Genomic DNA, 20,545 nt, shown 5'->3' on the forward strand with positions numbered 1-20,545 from the left:
AGGCTGAGGAGAGAGAGGCCCTTCTCCCCTCACTGCCAGCCCCTGGGAAGGGAATGCCAGCTTCTAGCCTATATATATATATATATATGTATATGTATATGTATTATAATCTCTATTAATATGGTATTTTAAATAAGTGTATATAATAAAAACTGAAAATAGCTATATATGTGTGTGTGTGTGTATATATATATATCTATATATGGGTGTGTTTATATGTGTCTACACCATATATATATATATAGTATTGTATTGTAAGTATATAGTATACATAACATGTATAATAGACACACACACATATATAATATGTATAATATATATATATGCTATATATCATAGAAAATTATATATATGTGTGTGTATATATATATATATATGTATATGCTCTCTATATATGGGTATCTTTATATGTGTGTTTACATCATATATATATATATATACACACACAGTATATTCTAAATATATCATAGCCCCACTGTATATGTGCTATATATCATAGACTATATATATGCATGTCTGTGTGTGTTAATCAGCCTGATGTCAATGCTGACCCATGGCGACCCTGTGGCTGAGATGCCCTCTGCCACTCTGATCAGGCCCTGTGCATTCATACCTGTGGCCTCCTTAATGGGCTTCACCCATCTAGCATCCAGTCTTCCTCTCTTTCTACTGCCTCCCGTTTTACCAAGCAGTGTTGTTGTTCTTCCTAGCCAGTCATGTCTTCTCCTGATGTGGCCAAAGTACAGCAACAGCCTCAGTTTGATCACCTTGGCTTCCAGGGAGAGTGGATCTGTTCAAGGACCCATTTGTTTGCCTTTTTGGCTGTTCATGGTATTCTCAGCACTCTTCTCCACATCTCAAAGGAGTTGATTTTCTTCCTATCTTCTTTCTAAACTGTCCAGCTCCAGGAATACAGGGGCTGGTACCATTCTGACTTTAGTATTCAGTTGTATATCTTTGAATTTTAGGATCTTTTCTCATATATAAGGTGATTTTTAATTTTTATTATATAGGTTTATAAAATGTGTGTGCATTGGTCCCACAGTATAAGTCTCCTCCTGATCTCTTGAGTGTAGTCCTGTTCTGGTCAACTCTTCTACTCTTTTGATTTCGTGATTATACTATTTACATTGTGTTATAATATATAATATACTACTGTATAATATATACATTATATGTTATATAAATATTTAAATATATATTTAACATATAATGTATATATTATACAGTAGCATATTATATATTATAATACAATATAAATAATATAATATATAAATATATTCATTTTTTAAAACAATAAAAACTGAAAAATCACATGATGTCACCAGGACATTCCCCAGGTACAAGGAGGCAGGAGAGAAGGGGCTACATATAGACATGTGTGTATGGATATGGATATGGATGGGGCCAGCATGGTGTAATGGTTTGAGCGTTGGATGAAGGCACTGGGAGACCAGGGTTTGAATCCTGGCTCGGCCATGTAAACCTATTGGGTGATCCTGGGCAAGACACACTCTTTCAGCCTCAGAGAACGCCAGTGGCAAATTCCCTTTAAAGAAACTTGCCAATAAACCCCTATGATAGGTTTGCCTTAATGTCACCATAAGTCAGAAATGATGTGAAGGTACACAACAATAAGTAAGTATCTAGGACCAGCATGGTATAGTGCTTTGAGCATGGTTTCCATGTTTCTTCTGGAACAGTAGCAGAAGGGGGCAACTGCCATCAAAGCCACCTTGTGGACTTCCTGGAAGTGGTGGTACGACTTGGACTGGGGGTGTTTCCATATAGAAGGCCCACTACACTAGCTTTCAGAAACACTAGGCAGCTATTGTGTTTTCTGCTCAATACATTTTCCCCATAAGAAAAAAAGGGGGAAAGTAAGGAAGGAGTGTTTCTCTGTGGAAGAAACATCTGGTGCCCTATAAAATGCAGTGAATTGTTAGGATATTTTTATTAATGGTCATAGACCAACAAATGAAGATACCATTTACAAAATTTTAGAATCACATTAGATTAAAACAGTATAAAATTTCAGTATAAAAACAACTTAAAACATAAGATTACAAAATGCAGTGAAAAGGGCAGAGTGATGAAATGATAAAAGCTTGAAACCATACTGAATCCTTGGGCTGAAGTCTGGGGGCCTTATGTGAAAGCTGCAGGTGATTGCAGTAGCAGCAGCAAATGGAGCCAACACCTACCAGAGAGTCTTCTTATGTTGAAAATAAGTCCTAATCAGGGTGTAGCTAGAGTGTAAATGCTTATAAGTGGAGTGTGGTGAAGTCTGGAAGTTTCTTTAAACAGAGGCTAGATGGCCATCTGTTGGGGGTGCTTTGATTGTGTCTTCCTGCATGGCAGGGGATTGGAATGGAAGGCCCTTAGGGCAGTGACGGTGAACCTTTTAGAGGCCGAGTGCCCAAACTGCAACCCAAAACCCACTTACTTATTGCAAAGTGCCATGTCCCTCTGGCTTTCTATTAACAAACTCTGGCAAACTCTGTGCTGGGGCGACGGCACTTGTGCCCACGGAGAGCGCTCTGAGTGCCACCTCTGGCACGCGTGCCATAGGTTCACCATCACTGCCTTAGGGTCTCTTCCAACTCTATGATTCTATAAATCTGTGGTTCCCAAACGTCGGTCCTCTAGGTGTTTTGGATTTCAACTCCCAGAAGCTGCAGCCAGCATGATCAATGGTCAGTAATTCTGGGATCTGAAGTTCAAAACATCTGGAGGACCAAAGTCTGGGAACTATATATGATCATTTTCGCATTTCAAGCTTTCATTTGTTTGTTTCCTTAATGCATCTTTACTCCTGCTTTTTTAGAAACTGAAAAGTGCCCCCAGAGTGTCTCTCAGAAATTAGTGATATGACAGCTTCTGTCCTCACCCTTAGAATCTAAAACACAGGGGACAGAAGAAAAAGTGATTGAGAAGGAAGGGGGATGGGAATTCAAGTACTTTTTTTAAGCTACAGTATTTTCACAGGCATTCTTTCATGGAATCATAGGGTTGGAAGGGTTTGCAAGGGCCAACCAGCCCTACACACTTGCCATGCAGGTTAAAACACTCCTGAGAGATGGCCATCAAACCCCTGTTTAAAGACCTTCAATGAAGGAGACTAGCCCACCCTCCAAGACAGTCTGTTCTATTGTCAAACAGCTGTTAGTTGTCATGAAATTCTTTCTAATGTTTTGGTCAAGCTATTGCAAGCTTTCTAGCAGTAAATAACAAAGCAAACTCCTGCAGCTTTTCATTTTCTAGCCATTATTTGATCCAGTTCGGTCTGCCCCTTGCTGTGATGTTGTTGCTGGAAGGCAGGGGTCGGAGCCACTCAATAGTGACTGAGGCCACTCTCTGTTGCCTTCCCAGGATAAATGGTCCTAGGTCAGAACACAAAATGGGTCTTTAGATTTCCAAGTAAATATATTTAGCATTAGGACAACTGAAGCAGGCACCATTGGGAGAGTTCATCCGATAACATCCAGATCTATCTATGTCTCCGACTGTTACAGTGACTAAGGATGGAATCTCTCCTCTGAATGCCTGCCTAGAATCAGTAATGGGCTGGATGAGGGAAAACAAACTCAGGTTGAATCCAGAGAAAACAGAGTTACTCATGATAGGTACCCCAAGTCTGGTGACGGAGATTTGTCCACCAGTCCTGGACGGAGTCACACTTCCCCTATAGGACAATGTTCACAGTTTGTGGGTACTCCTGGACTCATCTCTACAGTTATCTCAGGTGGATGTGATGGCTAGGAGTGCTTAGTATCAGCTTCAGCTGATATGCAAACTGCGTACCTACCTGGACCAAGCCAGGGACATAATAAAAGAAGAATGCAGACAGACACCTTCAATAAACAAAAAGAAGGAGAAAAAAACAAGGATGACAGAAAAAACACTACAAGCAATAAAAGAAGAGAAGAAAAAAGGGATATAGGGACAAACTAAGAATTATGAATGCAACAGTATAACGGCTTGTGAGGAAAAATATATCCCCTCTCCCTATGGATCGAGGCAGGTTACAATACACTTCAATAAAATACAAAAATATACAAAACATACAAATTATAAAAACAAAGCCATCCCTCCATAATCTTTTATCTCTCCCCCATAAACAATAACAATAACAATAAAAATATAGATTAAAAATAGTTAAAAACCAGCAAACAGAAATGAGGCAACGTGGGGCAGACAGGAACCATCCATATTGGTGTGATGGGACGTAAGTCTAGAATAATAGAATCATAGGCTCGTTACAAACAGGGACCCTAGGATGGACTCAGTTTGTGCTAGGGTTAGAAAGGGGCATCTCTTCCAGACGCCCCTAACCCTAGCACGGACTGAGTCCGTAACACGGCCGCCGCCATTTTGACGTAACGGACGCTCTGCGTTCGCACATCGCGCGGCGGAAGTGACGCCGTGAGTGCGCAACTAGCGCCTCGTGGCGTCTCTTCCGGGCTGCAAGAAGGAGCGTGATTTTTGCGCTCCTTCTTTGCTGCATCCGGGAACCGCGCTGTTTGGTTGCTGCAGTTCCTGGACGCAGCAACTGGCAGCGGCAGCAGACCACCGCAATCCGGCGGTCTGTAACGCGCCATAGAGTTGGAAGAGACCACAAGGGCCCTCCAGCCCAACCCCCTGCCATGCAGGAACTCTCAATCAAAGCATCCCCAACAGATGGCCATCCAGCCTCTGTTTAAAGACCTCCAAGGAGGGAGACTCCACCACACTCTGAGGGAGGAGTGTGTTCCACTGTCAAACAGCCCTTACTGTCAGGAAGTTCCTCCTAATGTTCAGGTGGAATCTCTTTTCCTGGAGCTTCCATCCATTGTTCTGGGTCTTAGTCTCTGGAGCAGCAGAAAACAACCTTGCTCCCTCCTCAATATGACATCCCTTCAAGTCTAGGAAAGCCTGCTGGAAGAGATCTGACTTGACAGCCTTCTGAAAGGCGTCAAGAGTGGTGATATGACAGATCTCCTCCAGCAGGTCATTCCACACTTTAGGAGTGGTGGATGAGAAGGCCCTCTGGGAAACCGCAACCAATCTCATCTTCCTTGGCTGCAGAGGACCTGAGTGTGCAGGGTGGATTATATGGAAGGAGGCGCTCCTGCAGGTTATTAGGACCCAAGCCATGTAGGGCTTTAAAGGTTATGATCAACACATTGTACCACGCCCGGAAACTGAGTGGCAGCCAGTGGAGAGATTTTAAGATTGGTGTTATATGGTCAGCCCTGGATTTACCAGTGACCAGTCTGGCTGCCACATTTTGCACCAACTGAAGTTTCCGAACTTGGCACAGGGGTAGCCCTATGTAGAGCGCATTGCATAAGTCGAGTCGAGCAGTTACCAGCACGTGTACCACCGTTTCTAGGTCCCCCGTCTCCAGGTAGGGTTGCAGCTGGTGTATCAGCCAAAGCTGATAGCAAGCACTCCTGACTATCACATCTATCTGAGCTGACAACTGGAGGGACAAGTCCAGGAGCACCCCCAAGCTGCGAACACGGTCCTTTACGGGAAGTGTGATCCCATCCAGGAACTGTTGACTTATTTCCATATCCGGATTAGGAGTCCCTATTGCGAGTATCTCCATTTTATCAGGATTCAGCTTAAGTCTGTTTGTCCTCATCCTGTCCATTACAATGACCAATGCAGACAAATAGAAGACAACAACAAAAAGGGAAGAACAAGAAATCTATTTCACAAAATCTAGCAAATCAAAGGAAAATTCAAACCAAGTACTGGGACGCTATGTAACAATAAAAATAACATACAGTCCTCCCTCTGAATTTGCAGGGGATCCATTCCAGACCCCCCCCCCCCCCACGAATTTGGAAATCCACAGATATTCCAGCCCCATAGGCTTGAATGGCTGTGCCTGCACTCTAAAACTGCAATGGAGGTTGCCCTTCCGCAAATAATCAAAATCATGGATCTCAAGTCTGTGAAAACGGAGGGGTGACTAATTCAAGACCAAGATGGAATAAAAAGATAGTTTTTGTGGGTTTTTCGGGCTATGTGGCCATGTTCTAGAAGAGTTTCTTCCTGATGCTTCGTCAGCATCTGTGGCTGGCATTTCTGAAGATGCCAGCCATAGATGGTGGCGAAACGTCAGGAAGAAACTCTTCTAGAACATGGCCACATAGCCCGAAAAACCCACAAAAACTATGGATGCCAGCCATGAAAGCCTTCGACTTCACGTTGAATAAAAAGATGTTGGATGCAATACACAGAAGAATTATACAAAAGAGATGACAAAATGAAGGACACATGGAACGAAGAGCCATATGAAGAGGAACCCCAAAATCTAAAAAGTGAGGTGGAAACTGCAACAAGAGAAATAGCTAAAAATCACCGAGAACAGATGATATTCCAGTTGAACTTCTGCAAACCACATTGACAGAGTCAACTCTAGTGATAACCAGCATATGTCAACAGGTATGGAAACAAAATGATACCCAACAGATTGGAAGCGAGCCATATACATCCCCATCCACAAAAAGGGAGACACAAAAGACTGCAGCCACTGATTTCCCATGCTAGCAAAATGAGGCAGGATGTTAAAATACAAAACACAGTTAAAAATACATAAATGCACAGTTAAAACAAAATACTATAAAACCATTAAAATATTACAGTCATAAGAGTTCATATAAAATGTAAAAGTCTTGACTGGATAGGCCTGCTGGAAGAGATACGTCTTTAATGCTGTTTTAAATGCAGTTAGTGTTTTTGTCTGTCATATCTCTTCTGGCAGGCCATTCCACAGTCTGGGGGTAGCAGGCAGGAAGGTCCTCTGGGAAATTGTTCTTGGTTGGTTGAACCAAACATTTCCCAGAGAACCTAAGTCAGGGGTAGGCAATCTTTTTGAGCCGGGGGCCAGGTTGCTGTCCCTCAGACAACTGGGGGGCCGAAGCCAAAAAATAAATAATTAAATATTTTTTTTAAAAAAATTAAATATATAAATAAACCAGGACAAATGTAGGACAAAATTTTCAAATGGAAGACACTTTTTTTAAAAAAATGGAGGACATGTGAAAAAAAAATTGCTGATTTTTTAAAAAATGTTAATATAAATGCATGTTTCTGAGGCTTCTATAGACAATTGCCCCCCAAAGGCCCCGGCGGCAATTGGCTGCAGGACCGGGCTGGGGCCGGTCCCAAGGCCTCGCCGGGCCGCATCCGGCCCACGGGCCGCAGGTTGCCTACCCCTGACCTAAGTGTACAGGGTGGATTGTACAGAAGGACTTTTATTAGAAGTGTGATGGACATGGCAGAGGTATGCATTGTTCTTCAACGTTTGGGGAATAGCTCCTTCTAAAGTGGTGAAAAGTAGCTCAATATGCCACTTAAATCCAAATTTACATACTTAAGTACAACTTGGTCAGTATACTGTGGACAAATACATTACAGTAGTTCTAACAGGCCAAATACAGGGAAACACAGAAATTGGGAGAAATGGCTATTGGCAAAATAAAATGTAGATGCAAGTGCTGAGAAAATGTCAAGGCAGGGAATTAAGCAGTTAAACACCCAGAGAAAGCTTCAAGACTGATGAAAATCTGATGGTGAGGTATAGTGCACAGTGTTCTGTGTTCAACTGACATTGGCGGGTTACAGACCGCCGCTTTGCTGCAGTCTGCCGCCGCCGCCGCTTGCTCCGTGTGGGAGCCGCAGCAGCCACACAGCGCGGCTCCCGCACGGACCGAAAAAGAAGCTCCAAAATGGAGCTTCTTTAAGCGGCGCCTCTATGACGTCGCGAGGTGCCAGGGGCGCACTCGCAACGTCATAGACGCCGCGACACGTGCAGACGCACAGCGTCCGATACGTAAATATAGCAGCGGCCGTGTGGAACGGCCGCCGCCATATTGTACGTACAGAATACATACTAGGGTTAGGGGGGTGCGGAAGCACCGCCCCTTCCTAACCCTAGTACATATTCATTACGTACTAAATGGCAGTGTGTAACCTGCCATAGAAAGGAGGAAGCTCCCTGGAATCCAGAATCACTGGGGGAGGGAGGAATTTCTTATCCTTAGTATAAAATTGTGCTATCAATGAGAAAGTGGCCATAAATTGAAGGATTTGGTGCAAATGCATTTTTCTCTCATGCTGTTCCTATACTGCCCAGATCTCCACACTGTGTTGGCCACTTCACTGCAGTGCCTCTTACCAACATATGCCACAGTGCATCTTCCATTCCACCAGTGTCTCAGACATTCCACAACTTTGCAGATCTGCAGGAGAGTACCTTAAATCAAACCTCTGGTGCTTTGGTATATAGAAAATTTTCTGATTTTTTGTTTAAAATACACTTTTAGAAAGATAGATCTATTAATAGTTTTACTGTACAATTGAAACTAACAAACAGAGTATAATGGGGGGTTGGGAGAGGGTACAGGGAGAAATAGGAAAAGCTAACTGGCATAAATGACAAATGGTTAGATTAAGAAGGGAGGTGCACATGTATACACACACAGAACATGGGGAGCCAAGGAGAACAAGAGAGTGTAAATACATGGGTAGGTGCATTATCTTCCAAATATTTAGCTGAAGTATTCCAAAATTAAATGCCATTTAAAAAAAATACATTTGTTAATCTAAGTTTCTTTTATAAGAAATCTGCCGCTGCACATCTGTGACTCCTTGTCCTGAGTTTTGAGGCCCAAGCTGCACCTTTCCTTTGTATTTAGCTTCTGTGACACGTTTTTTTCTTTCAGCTTCAGTTTGACTTTCTGTTCAATGTTGTGACTGAACATTCCCATTTCACTGAGTAGTGGGTTTATTTATGGCAGCCATTTATATGTTGCACTCAAGACTCTTCCTCAAAATTCCAAATGTTTTCATTTCCTGAGGAATGATACAGAGTAGGCACAGAATTCCAGGCTTCTGGGAATTATTTTGCTTTTCATTAGAACATAAAAATGTACCCAGGTCTGGGAAATTAAAAAAAAAAACAGTGCTAGGGTTGAAGCCAAATGCAAAATTGTAGCTCTTGGAATGTATCAATTAGTTTCTGCACACCAAATGAGCCATACACTGGGATGAGTCACCTGTCCAAATGCAAGTGTACAGATTAATTACTACAGATCAATTGTTTTAGGAGTGTGGGTAGAAAACTTTTTTTCTGTTTCTGTTTTTAAATAGTTGTGAGTCAGAAACCCTTGCTGGTCTGCTTCAAATCATTCAATGACCTGACAGTAGATCCTGATCCATTCTGCCAACCTCTGGTATTAAGGGAAAGTACTGTATTTTCTAAAGTGCTAAGTATCTCCAAAATTCTTCAACTAAAATTTCAGTAATGTATATTAAAACTTCATATTTTGGGGCATGCTGCTTCCTCACTAGTGACCAGTTGACAGAAGAAGGCTCCAACTCAGCTGGATGATGCACTTCCAATAATCCTTGACGACAGAGTCTCTTCTACCCAAATGACATGTACCATGTGGTAAAACAGAAAATATCAGCCAGTTGCACAATTTTACTCAGTTCTTGGGGTAGGAGAAAGTCAGCCATCTAAAAAAGAAAACAGCAAAACGCCCGTTATATATTAACTAGCATGGGTTTAAAAAAACAAAACAAAAACAAATAGCAAATGTGCCAGCACCAATAGTAATGATAGGTGTGCTGAACGCTATATTTTCTACGATACTACATGTTAGCCAAAAGGCTGAGAAGCAATATTTTAGTTAAACTTTTCCTCATTGTTTTAATATATTGTTTAATACATTGCATTTGCATTATATATGTTTTTTAAAAACTAGACATTTTAATCATGTTTTATTATATTTATTGTATTGTAATATTTTGATGTTTGCTAAAGCTTTGTGCTAAAGTAAAACTAAGTGAACTGCAGTATTGTTCTCAGGTGGTAAGGAGATGGGTTCATGTTTTGTTTTTTTACATGGATGTTTCAGGTAGGCTTTTTTCCTCATTCAGTTGTTTTGTGAGATAGATAGATAGATAGATAGATAGATAGATAGATAGATAGATAGATAGATATGTATATCTAGCTATCTTAGCTGAATGAGACAATTATTAAATGGGCTACTGAGAAAATTCTATTCATGTTCATAGTGGGGAAGGAGGCATCAGCTATAACAATCTGTTTTCTGCCCCTTTCTACTCCAATGCTTGCAGCAAAACAGCTAGTCATGAAATGGGTTTATTACAGAGTTTCTCACCCAAGGTTTCCTGGAATCCTAGGATTCAGATAGGTTTTGTGACAGATTGTGACTAAAAATAAAATAAAAGATGAGCTGGAGTGCCAATAATTTTTAAGCAGGTCCTTCCCTGACACCCAAAAATTATTTCAAGGGTTCTTCTAAGGTGAAAAGGTTGAGAAAGCTTGTTTTATTATGCAATGTGTGAAGAAATGTTTTTGCCTAGATACCAAACTGTTGTTGCAATTGTTTTTACATAAACAGATTACATAAATAGATACATATACGTAAAATTAATTGTATGTTAAGTGTGTGTAGTTTGTACTGCTGACGGTGCATGACCCATTATGAATATAAATTAATTATAGTTTACATGATAAGGTTGAAGATTTTATGCAACAGAGACAACTGCATGATTGCATGGACTTGCCATGCCAGACTGGCTGAGTAGCTTTAAGCTTCTGAGAAATACAGAAAGTGCTTCTCTCGAAGATAACAAGATGATTCCATTTTGAACAGCACAATGAAAACACTGTTGGATGCAGGTGCGTCATAATGTCAGTGAATCAGTTTTGCTGAAAGACTATGCATTGTGAAGAGAACATAAAGAGAACATAATTTTGTATTGCTGCTTGCCTCTGGGATCATGACCAATGTTTCACAGGTTGGTGGGTGGCTCCCCATTTCACAGTTACTGCTGGATACAGATACTGAACTGCCTGTTGCTAATTACTCACAATAAGACACTTTTTTGTTCAACTAGAAAAGGTTCTAAAATGCAAAGGTATACAACTGAGCACAAAAGTTAGAATCATACTGACCATTGTTTTCCCTATTACCATGTATGGATGTGAGAGCTGGACAGTTAAGAAGAAAATAGGAAGAAAATAAATTCATTTAAGATGTGGTGCTGGAAAAGAGTGCTGAGGATCCTATGAACAGCCAAGAGAACAAACAAATGGGTCCTAGAACAGATCAAGCTGGAAATCTCCCTGGAAGCCAAGATGACAAAACTGAGGCTGTCGAACTTTGTGTCATGAGAAGGGAGGACTCATTGGAAAAAAACAATGCTAGGAAAGGTAGAGGGAAGCAGAAAGAGAGGAAGGCCACATGCCAGATGGATGGACTCTATTAAGGAGGTCATGGGTATGGGATTGCTGACATTAAGCAGAACAGTGGAGGACAGGGGGCCTTGGAGATGTCTCATTCATAGGGTCACCATCGATTTGAGGGCAGTTAACAACAACAAACCCTGGGTCATGTTCTATTGCCATTTTGCACTTTTCTTCAGCTGTGGCTTTTGTTGTACTTCCAATAAACCTCTACTTCTCAGTGCAGGTGAAGCCTAAATTAAATTCAAAGATAAAAGCTGTGTTAATCTGTAGAATCAGTATGTAGAGAGATTTTGTAGCACCTTTGAGACTAACTGAAAGAAGTTGGCAGCATGAGCTTTAGCAGAGCTAAGTCTATTTCCTCATGGTATAAATGTTTTCAGTGCCGAATTTGTAATCTAAAGAATTCTGGCTGGGGGGGGGGGGGGGAGAAGAGGAACTCATTGACTTCCAACCCTCAGATATTTGCCCTGCATCATTTGGTAGCTATATGGCATGTGGGTTGGAAATCAGAGCTTGTGTGCAGCTGTGGTGCAAGCAAAAGAGGTGTCTCATTCTACCTCTTTGGATGTGCCTCCTCTCTCCTGCTGAGATTACGAACTGTGCATAGTGTGTAAGAGAATTTCTCATGGGTTGGTTGCCTTCTATTGCCTTATTGAAGCCCACAGTGAGGCTCATGGTTTGTTTCTCCACTAATCTGAATGCATGCCTGCACCTGTTCATTAAGATCCTGGATTATATCTGGCTCAGAATGTAGCTTGTTTCATTTTACTAGTACTTCTGATTGGCTCCTCCAAATCTCACAAGATTTTGACATGCTTTGTAGGTGTAGGTTCAGGCAGATAAATGTGCACAGATGCCTTCAAGCACAAGGTACCACTTAGCCTCTTTCTCACCCATCCCCACCTGAAAGTAATGTGTGTTGCATCTTGGCCTGGCTCACGCTGGGTCTTAATATATGCATCAGTCAGTGAACATTAGGGAGAATGTCCTGATGTTAAGAGCTATGGAACAAACAGCCTCTGAGAATGATGGACTCTCCTGTGGAGGTATGGGCCTGTATCAGGGAGGGATTCTTTAGCTGTAGATTCCTGAATTGAAGGGTTGGATTAGATGATCAGTGAGGTCCCTTCTAGCAGTACCATTCTGTGATTGTTAGGATCCTAAAGAGTGCTTAGAAACGAGGCCCTAGCAAGCTTACAGTTTTCATCAGTGAGCAAAGATCAGGGAATTATTAGTAAAATGACAACCAAAACACCTGCAAGAGACAAAATGAGAGAAATTGGAGAGAAAGTTCCCTAAGGACAAGCAGAAATCAAAGAAGGGGCTGGCCCCAAATCTTTGCTAGGTAGAGAACAGTACCATTTCTCAAAGGACACAGGGCTAGTGCTTGCAGGGTGGGTGGGAATGGTGAAGTTTAAAAAAATGAGGCCTATATTTCAAACACTAAGGACAAGTCAAGTTATCCTTTGTGTTTCAACAGTCTGATGAGTTGGCATACAAGCACAATATAAGGGTTTTCACTGAAGCTGCACTCCTTTGGAAAACACTCTTTCCAGGTAGGAAAGGCAAGTAGGACAGACTATCAGTTGATTTCTTCCCCTCCCAAGATTTTGAGAAATTGCTGCCTTTTATAGTTTTTTGTAGGTTTTCCAGGCTATGTGGCCATGTTCTGGAAGAGTTTATTCCTGATGTTTTGCAAGCAGCACCTGTGGCTGGCATCTTCAGAGAATACTGGCCTAGAAAAGAGCTGATGAAATGTCAGGAATAAACTCTTCCAGAACATGACCACATAGCCCAGAAAACCCACAAAAAAATTGTGGATGCCAATCATGAAAGCCTTCAACTGCTGCCTTTTAGTTTACATATTGGGTTGTTTGATTTTTATAATTTTTAAAATGACTTTAGTGTCCAGTCTGTTGTTCTTCTGCTGTTTTATTGTTGTGGGTTGATATTATTGTAGCATGTTTTGGATGTATAGTTCTGTAAAGCAGTATAGAAATATTTAAAAAGAAATACAGTACTGAGTTTCAGTCTAATTTCACATAAGTGGGTACCATTCCTAAATTTTAAAAAAAAGTATCTGCACAAACTGTATTTAACTGTATTTACATTTACGCTACTCTTGGTTTGGTTTTTTCCCTTTGCTTTTTTATATGTTTCTTTTTACAGTGTTTCTACTTGCTATTTTCAAACCCAGACCAAGTGACATAGTAGGGAGGCAAAACTTCCAAATGTTTATTATTATTTTTTTAAAAATATTGCATTTCCAACTTGCCCTGTGAGGTGGACTAAATGAAGCTCCATGCAATTATGTTGGTTTTTACTTCCTCTTTAGCAGATGTAAACCAAATGATTTTTTCTTTTATCCCAAAATAAAATTATCTCAAAAACTTACGTCTCCCGCTTAAACAGTGCTATGAAAAGGAAGCTGCAATCCCAGCATCTTTCTGTACACAACAGATAGCTTACAACAGCAATGTGAAGAATTTGCTGATTCAAATTAAATGTTGATACACTTTCCAGAAAATTTTAGGCAGGGGAAGAATGTGCTTGAGAGGTCTGCCGACTGCTGGACATTCTGTGTAATTACTATTATTTTGCCTTGGTTTACCAAAAATAGTCTAGCTTTTCCTCAACCCCCATACTATTAAACACACTGTCTGTTCACTAGTGTTTTGTTCCATATTCACCATAAGTTATAAGGGAGGCCAAATTAATCAAATAAATTAGAGAGATTGGACACTGAAGTGAATGTTAGGAAGCAGCAAAGATTACTTTGCATCCAGTGGTGGCTCTGTATGTGCAGGTGGGGCACCCTATTTTTACTAAAAATAATAATTAAAAACACATTTTAATGTAGCTCTCCATGCAGTGTCTTGTACTGTCCAAGATGGTCTTCTGGAGCAGCTTTTCAGGAGATGGGGATGTGGAGACTACACCTGTATTGCTAGCTTAGACATCTGAATGCAGTGGAATACAAAGGTTATACAAGCACACTTTTGTTAGTCCCTACTGCAATGAGTAGGGACTAACAAAAATGTGTTTGTACAACATTTATACCCCACCCATTGTTTTAGGTGCATTCAGATGGCTGCGCTAGCAACAGAAATGTAGTCTCCCTTAAGGTATTTAAAACATGGCATTGTGACCTTTCAAGATTCCTGTGGGGCGGAAGAAAACTGAAGATAAAAATGAAGTATTTATATGATAAGAAATCAAGAGGTGGCTGGGGTTTACCAAATTTGAGGATCTATTATGACACAGCTTGCTTTGACTGGCTTTGGGTTTGGTTTAGACTAAACGATTATGATTTATTAAATATGGAAGGATATGGGCTTCAGTTTGGATGGCATGCTTACCTTTTTTATGTTAAACATCAACTTAACAAAGATTTTTTTCAACCACCAGATTAGAAACTCAATCTTTAGAGTATGGCTTTGATACAAAAATTGCATCTGCCCAAAGATTCCCCTCTGGGCCTCCCCAAATGAAGCTTTGTTTAGGGATATTAAGCTGCCCAGTGGTTTTTGGTTACTGTATAAAGATTTGACTATAAAAGAAGAAAATACTATTGATATTAGATTTGTTATCCAACAAGAATTAGAAAATAAATGTGGTTACAAGACGTGGTTCTTTTATAGACAACTTCAGGGTAGATATAATACCGATATGAAGAACCCAGGAATTGGGAAGGGGAATTTAGTATTTGAAACTATTCTACAGTCGGAAAAATCTCAAAGAATCTCCAAATTTTATAATCTCTTTCTAAACTGGGAAATGGAACAGGAACCAGTGAAGGATTGTATGGTCAAATGGGCACAGGATCTAGGCCAAAGTATTTTGTTGGAACAGTGGGAGAAAAACTGGATCAAGAGAAGTAAATATACTCTGAGTACTGACATCAAAGAAAACATACTTAAAATGCAATACAGGTGGCACTTTACTCCAGCTAGGTTGGCCAAAATTTATAAAACATCTAATGCTGGAAATGTGATGAAGCCATAGGATCATATATCCATTTATGGTGGGATTGTAAAGTTACTAAAGAATATTGGAAAGAAATCTGTGGACTAATAAAAAAGATCTTGAAATGTAAGATTAATTTTGATCCTAAATATTTTCTGTAGTATGGTATCAGATGGAAACTTAGAGGGGAAATTTGGCAAACTTTTACATTATATGTCAGCTACAGCTGGAATTGTGTTTGCGAGAATGTGAAAAAAAAAGAGGTCACCCTAATAGTGATGAATGGTTAAATAAACTAATTGAATTTATTGAAATGGATAAACTTACCTGTATACTGAAGGGTCAAGACTGGGATGACGTCAAAATGGATTGGCTTCCATTGATAGAATTTCTGGGGGGGAAACGGAAAACAAGATATGACAAGCATAGATAAGTTATGAAAGAATGAGTAAGGAGAGGAGTAATGTAAACTAAATTTAGTAAATAATTTATATATAAGGAAACTGATAAATTGGAATTTAAAATTATTTACTGGAAATTGCAATGTACATATATTAATAACCTCCTTTGGTAAATATATTAAGTGGGACTCTTAATGTTTAAAATTTCAACCTGAAGATTTCAGCGTTTCGATTCCTGACTCGGTAGGTCAGTACGAACTCCAGGAAGTCATTTTTGTGTTTGTATTTACTGTGTTGATGGTTTTTGTTTTGTTTTTTCCTCTTTTTGTTCCTTCTATTCCTCCGTCCCTTCCCTCTCCCCCTCCTCTTTTGCTAATGGTATTTGATGAATGTATTATTGTTTGTAAGTATGATTTGTCTCTGTGGATGTATTTTTAATGCTAACAAAACATAAAAAGGGTGTTCCATAGCCTCTCATGATCTATGCAATCAAAGGCTTCACTATAGTTTATAAAGCACATGCTGATTTTCTTTTGGAATTCCCTCATGTACTCCATTAGCCATTGTATGTTTGCAATGTGGTCCCTAGTGCCTTTTCCTTTCCTGAACCCTGTAGACAAAACAAATGAATTTCATTGTTGAGACATGAATCTCATCTTCAAGATATCTCATTATGTATAAGCAAATACTCCAAAATCCCCAAAACTGTGAACTCTCAAACACTTCTGGTCTCAAGGATTTGAGATAAGGGAGATTCAACCTGTCCTTGATTTTTCCAAGAAGCTTTTCAATTATTTGAGATACTTGTTACTACATTTACAGATCTGTAATTCATTTATTCTGTTGCAATTGTACAATTAGGCCTAAACTATTTGTTAGTCTCAACTAGTGTAGACCCATTCAGTCAATAGAAACTTGTTCAGTCAACATTCATGTATACTGTGTTGATTAAATGGATGTACAGTAGGCCTTTGGTATCATCTGGAGTTTGGTTCCAGGACCCTCTGTGGATACCAAAATCTGTGGATGCTAAAGTGCCATTAAATACAATGGCACTGTGAAATGGGGTTCCTTATATCAAATGGAAAAATCAAGGTTTGTATATGTGTGTGTGTGTGTGTGTGTGTGTGTATTCAATTTGTGGATGCTTGAATACATAGATAAAAAATCTGTAGATATGAAGGGGCAGACTGTACTCTAGTTGGAATTAACAACTGGATTTGTCATAATTCACCCCAGAGAGTCTGAGTAATCTGATGTAGCAGAGTTAGATACAGAAAAGATTTCTGAGCAGCTAGTGATGAGCAGAGTGGGCCTGCACCTCAGCCAGAATTGTGGGATGTCATCAGGACAAGGAACAGTAACAAAGAAGCCTCTGAAACAAGAAACTCTGAGCAATCTGCACCAGGCATCTTCAAGTCAGACAACTATAAATCCAGAAGCAGTAGCGATTTTTGTTGTTGTTTGTAGTTCCTTCTCTCTGGCTTTTTGTGCACTTTCTGCTCATCGATTATTTGGATTGTTGACCTTAATATTTATCTTTTTGTCTTTTCCTTGTGGCATCAGGTATCATGACTGCTTGCTTCTTGTGACATATTCTAGAATGGCTGAGACTTCGAGGCTGTACCTCCCTTAAAGCTTGGTGAACTCCTTTGATTACCTGTGTATGGCCTGAATGGGTTTCCCTCACCCATAACTGCTTCTTCCTACTATAGTGTCTCTCCTAACGCTGGCTCTAGATCCATGACAGATTCAGACCTTAGTTTATGTTCTTTGGCAAGATTGCACCATTCCTTCAGAAAATGTGAGGGTCATTTTCCCACTTCCATTTTCAAACAAATACACACCTACTCCCTCCCCACATTTTAAAAAAAGGATTAAAGAAAGTTGTGCAGGCTGCCAAATGTTTTTGTTTAAATAATAGGACTTCCAAGGACTCTGAGATATAAGTGTTGCCCATCACAATCTATGGTCAAAACAATAAAATTATTGTTTACCGTTCCTATAAAGCACAGTGTAATAAACCCATAAAGATTTTTAATTATGATGACAATAGATAAAAAAGAACTCCAGGCTACGACTGAGCTAGAAAGGGCCTGGGAGGACTGGCGGGACACAGCCTATGCCCCACCTGTCCTTTGACAGGTTAGCAGCCCAGAGGGAAGGCAGAAGCCCAGACCAGCAGTTTCTGTACAATTTCCCCCTGAGGATTCTGTGAACCTGACAAAATCATCATTCTGTGTTTTCTTGTTTGAACAAGATGTCTTTGGTTCAGTATTTAAGATCTGTAAACCATCTTAGATGCCTTGGCAAAAAAATCGTATAGAAATGTATTTATAAACATGAAAATCAAGACAAATGGCCCAAACATGACCCTGTTAATAATCACTCCACCTGCAAAACAAAAGTTAGAAATATTGAAAAGCACAGAGTAAGAAAACAAAAGGATACTGTGGCTGCAAATCATATACCATTTGTCTGAGGTCAGTGCGGCTTTCTCTTCAGCTGAAAACGTAACTTCTTCCTCTTAACAACCAGATCAGATTCAAAGCTAAATATGGGGAAAAATAACAACAAATTTTTACTTGAGTTATATGTACAATGTGTCTTATTCTATGATATTATCCTCAGTGAATAACAATACGTTCTTGATTTACTGCACAATCCAATGAATGTTTACTCAGACACGAGACTCTCTGAGTTCAGTAGACATTACTCTTTAGTAAGTATATTTAGAATATTAGGCATAGACTAGAAAATGTTTTAAATGTTAGTACTATGTTTGCTGTTGTTGTGTGCCTTCAAGTAATTTCTGACTTATGGCGACCCTAAGGGGAACCTATTATGAGGTTTTCTTGGCAATTGTTCAGAGGGGGTTTGCTCTGCCCTCCACTGAGGCTGAGAGAGTATAACTTGTCCATTGTCACTCATTGAGTTTCCACGGCCAAGCAGGGGTGCAAACCCTGGTCTCCCAAGTGTTCTAGCCCAATACTCAAAGCTTGGTATAGACCAGGCTGGATCAGATGCTATGTTCCCATATATCAGTAAGATACAGTTGTACTAACTTTTCCTTTAGTAATTTACAGATACATCAGCAGCTATTTGCATATTACAAAATATGAGAATCAACCTTCTCAACTTTGTACTTTGCAGACATGCTGGAGTGTAAACCCCTTTCCTTCCAACCAGTCTGATTTTCATATTTGGTTGACTCTTGTATTTATATGATTTCTAGTTAAACACTATGACTATGAACCCCAAATTCCAGAAAGTAAGGTGGAAGCTGTAATAAGAGAAGGTAGGAAGACCAAATCACTAAGAACAGATGATATTCCCCTTGAGCAGGCAGTATCAACTCCAGCGTTAACTAAAATACGCCAACAAATATGGAAATCAAAACAATGGCCAACAGACTGGAGACATTTACTATACATCTCCACCCACAAAAAAGGAGACCCAAAAGACTGCAGCTACTGTAGGACCACAGCATTAATTTCCCATGCAAGTAAAATTATGCTTAAAATTCTGCAACACAGAAATCTCAAAGGTGCCAGCAGGGTTCAAGAAAGGTAGAGGCACTAGGGGCCACATTGCAGACATGAGATGTGGTGCTGGAGAAGAGTGCTGAGGATTCTTCTCAAAAAAAAAACACCAAATGGGTCCTTGAACAGATTCAGGCTGAAATCTCCAGGGAAGCCAAGCTGTCATACTTTGGCCACATCATGAGAAGGTATGACTCACTAGGAAAGATAATAATACTAGAAAAGGTAGAGGGAAGTAAAAAGAGAGAGAGGCCACATGCCAGAAGGGTAGACTCAATTGGGGAGGTCATGGGCCGGCATCTATAAGACCTGAGCAGAGCAGTGGAGGATATGACAGCTTGGAGATGTCTCATCCACAAGGTTGGCACGAGTGAAGATCAACTCAAGGGCAGCTAACAACAAGTTAAACACTTGCAGTTTTCTTTTTTAAAAGCTAGCACTTTCCTAAAATGTAACATAACCTGAGCTACGCAAAGGGATTTTGCAGCACCTTTGAGACTAACAGCTTTGAGTGAGTCGTGTCTGGCCACAGGAGGTCACTAGTAAGCTAATTATAATTTCCATAGGCATGCATGCTGCAGCAGTTCAAGAGATCAAAAACTTGATTTTACCAGTAGGTTCCTCAAAAACCCAGTAACTTTAGTTGACAGATAACAGCATTAAAACATTTCACAAGTAAATAGCTTCAGTTACTGACATTCCATAACACAAATTATCCATCCCAAAGGAATTTGTGGATTTCCAAATTGCAAAGAAAAAACAAAGGATACCTAACACTGTAATATCTATCTATCTATCTATCTATCTGAACACTGTTCACACCTTTTCAGGGTCTTTGAACTACAAGGGTGGGCCTGGTTCATATTCATGAGAGAAGTGTGCTTTTGCCCATGTGGCCCTAACCATTGTGTAGATCAAGTTGGAAGTAAGTCCCATTGAATTGTCACTTTCTCCTTAGTAGGAATGATGCCGTAGTGGTTTGAGACCATGACTCTGGAGACTAGGGTTGAAATCCCTGCTCTGCCATGGAAACCCATTGGGTGACCTTGGGCAAGTCACACACTCTCAGAGTCAGAAAATCCTGTGATAGTGTCACCATACATTGAAAATTACTTGAAGGCATACAAAAATGACTACAAAAGCATAGTTGTAGGTTTAATATCATTTAACAAGCTTTCACTTGGGCCAGACTAGATGAGATATTTGTGATTTGTGCAATTACTCAGAGAAAGACAGGCAGGGAAGTTACAGTTGCCAAAGGAAGCAAGATTTGGCAGGTGGGCGCTTAAATGCAGTAGTGCAACTGACTCAAGGTATAGTGAGGCTGGGCTGGGCAATGTGAGGGATAGAGAAACTAG

At 40.1% G+C, this 20,545-nt stretch overlaps 1 long non-coding RNA gene across 2 annotated transcripts in view; it reads right to left on the reverse strand.

Moving 5' to 3' along the window:
• Positions 1-8,132: 8,132 nt before the first annotated feature.
• The window catches only part of LOC149313798 (uncharacterized), a 40,561-nt gene continuing 28,148 nt past the window's right edge, over positions 8,133-20,545 (reverse strand). For both annotated transcript variants that reach the window (XR_016280862.1, XR_016280861.1), the window contains 3 exons: positions 18,117-18,196; positions 15,572-15,635; positions 8,133-9,516 (listed from right to left, as the gene is read on the reverse strand). This is a non-coding gene — a long non-coding RNA (uncharacterized LOC149313798). The remainder of the gene's footprint in view (positions 9,517-15,571; positions 15,636-18,116; positions 18,197-20,545) is intronic.

The sequence above is a fragment of the Sceloporus occidentalis genome, unplaced genomic scaffold, assembly GCF_023333645.1.
Source record: "Sceloporus occidentalis isolate IW3139 unplaced genomic scaffold, rSceOcc1.0.p SCAF_4, whole genome shotgun sequence".
NCBI classification, from domain to species: Eukaryota; Metazoa; Chordata; class Lepidosauria; order Squamata; family Phrynosomatidae; genus Sceloporus; species Sceloporus occidentalis.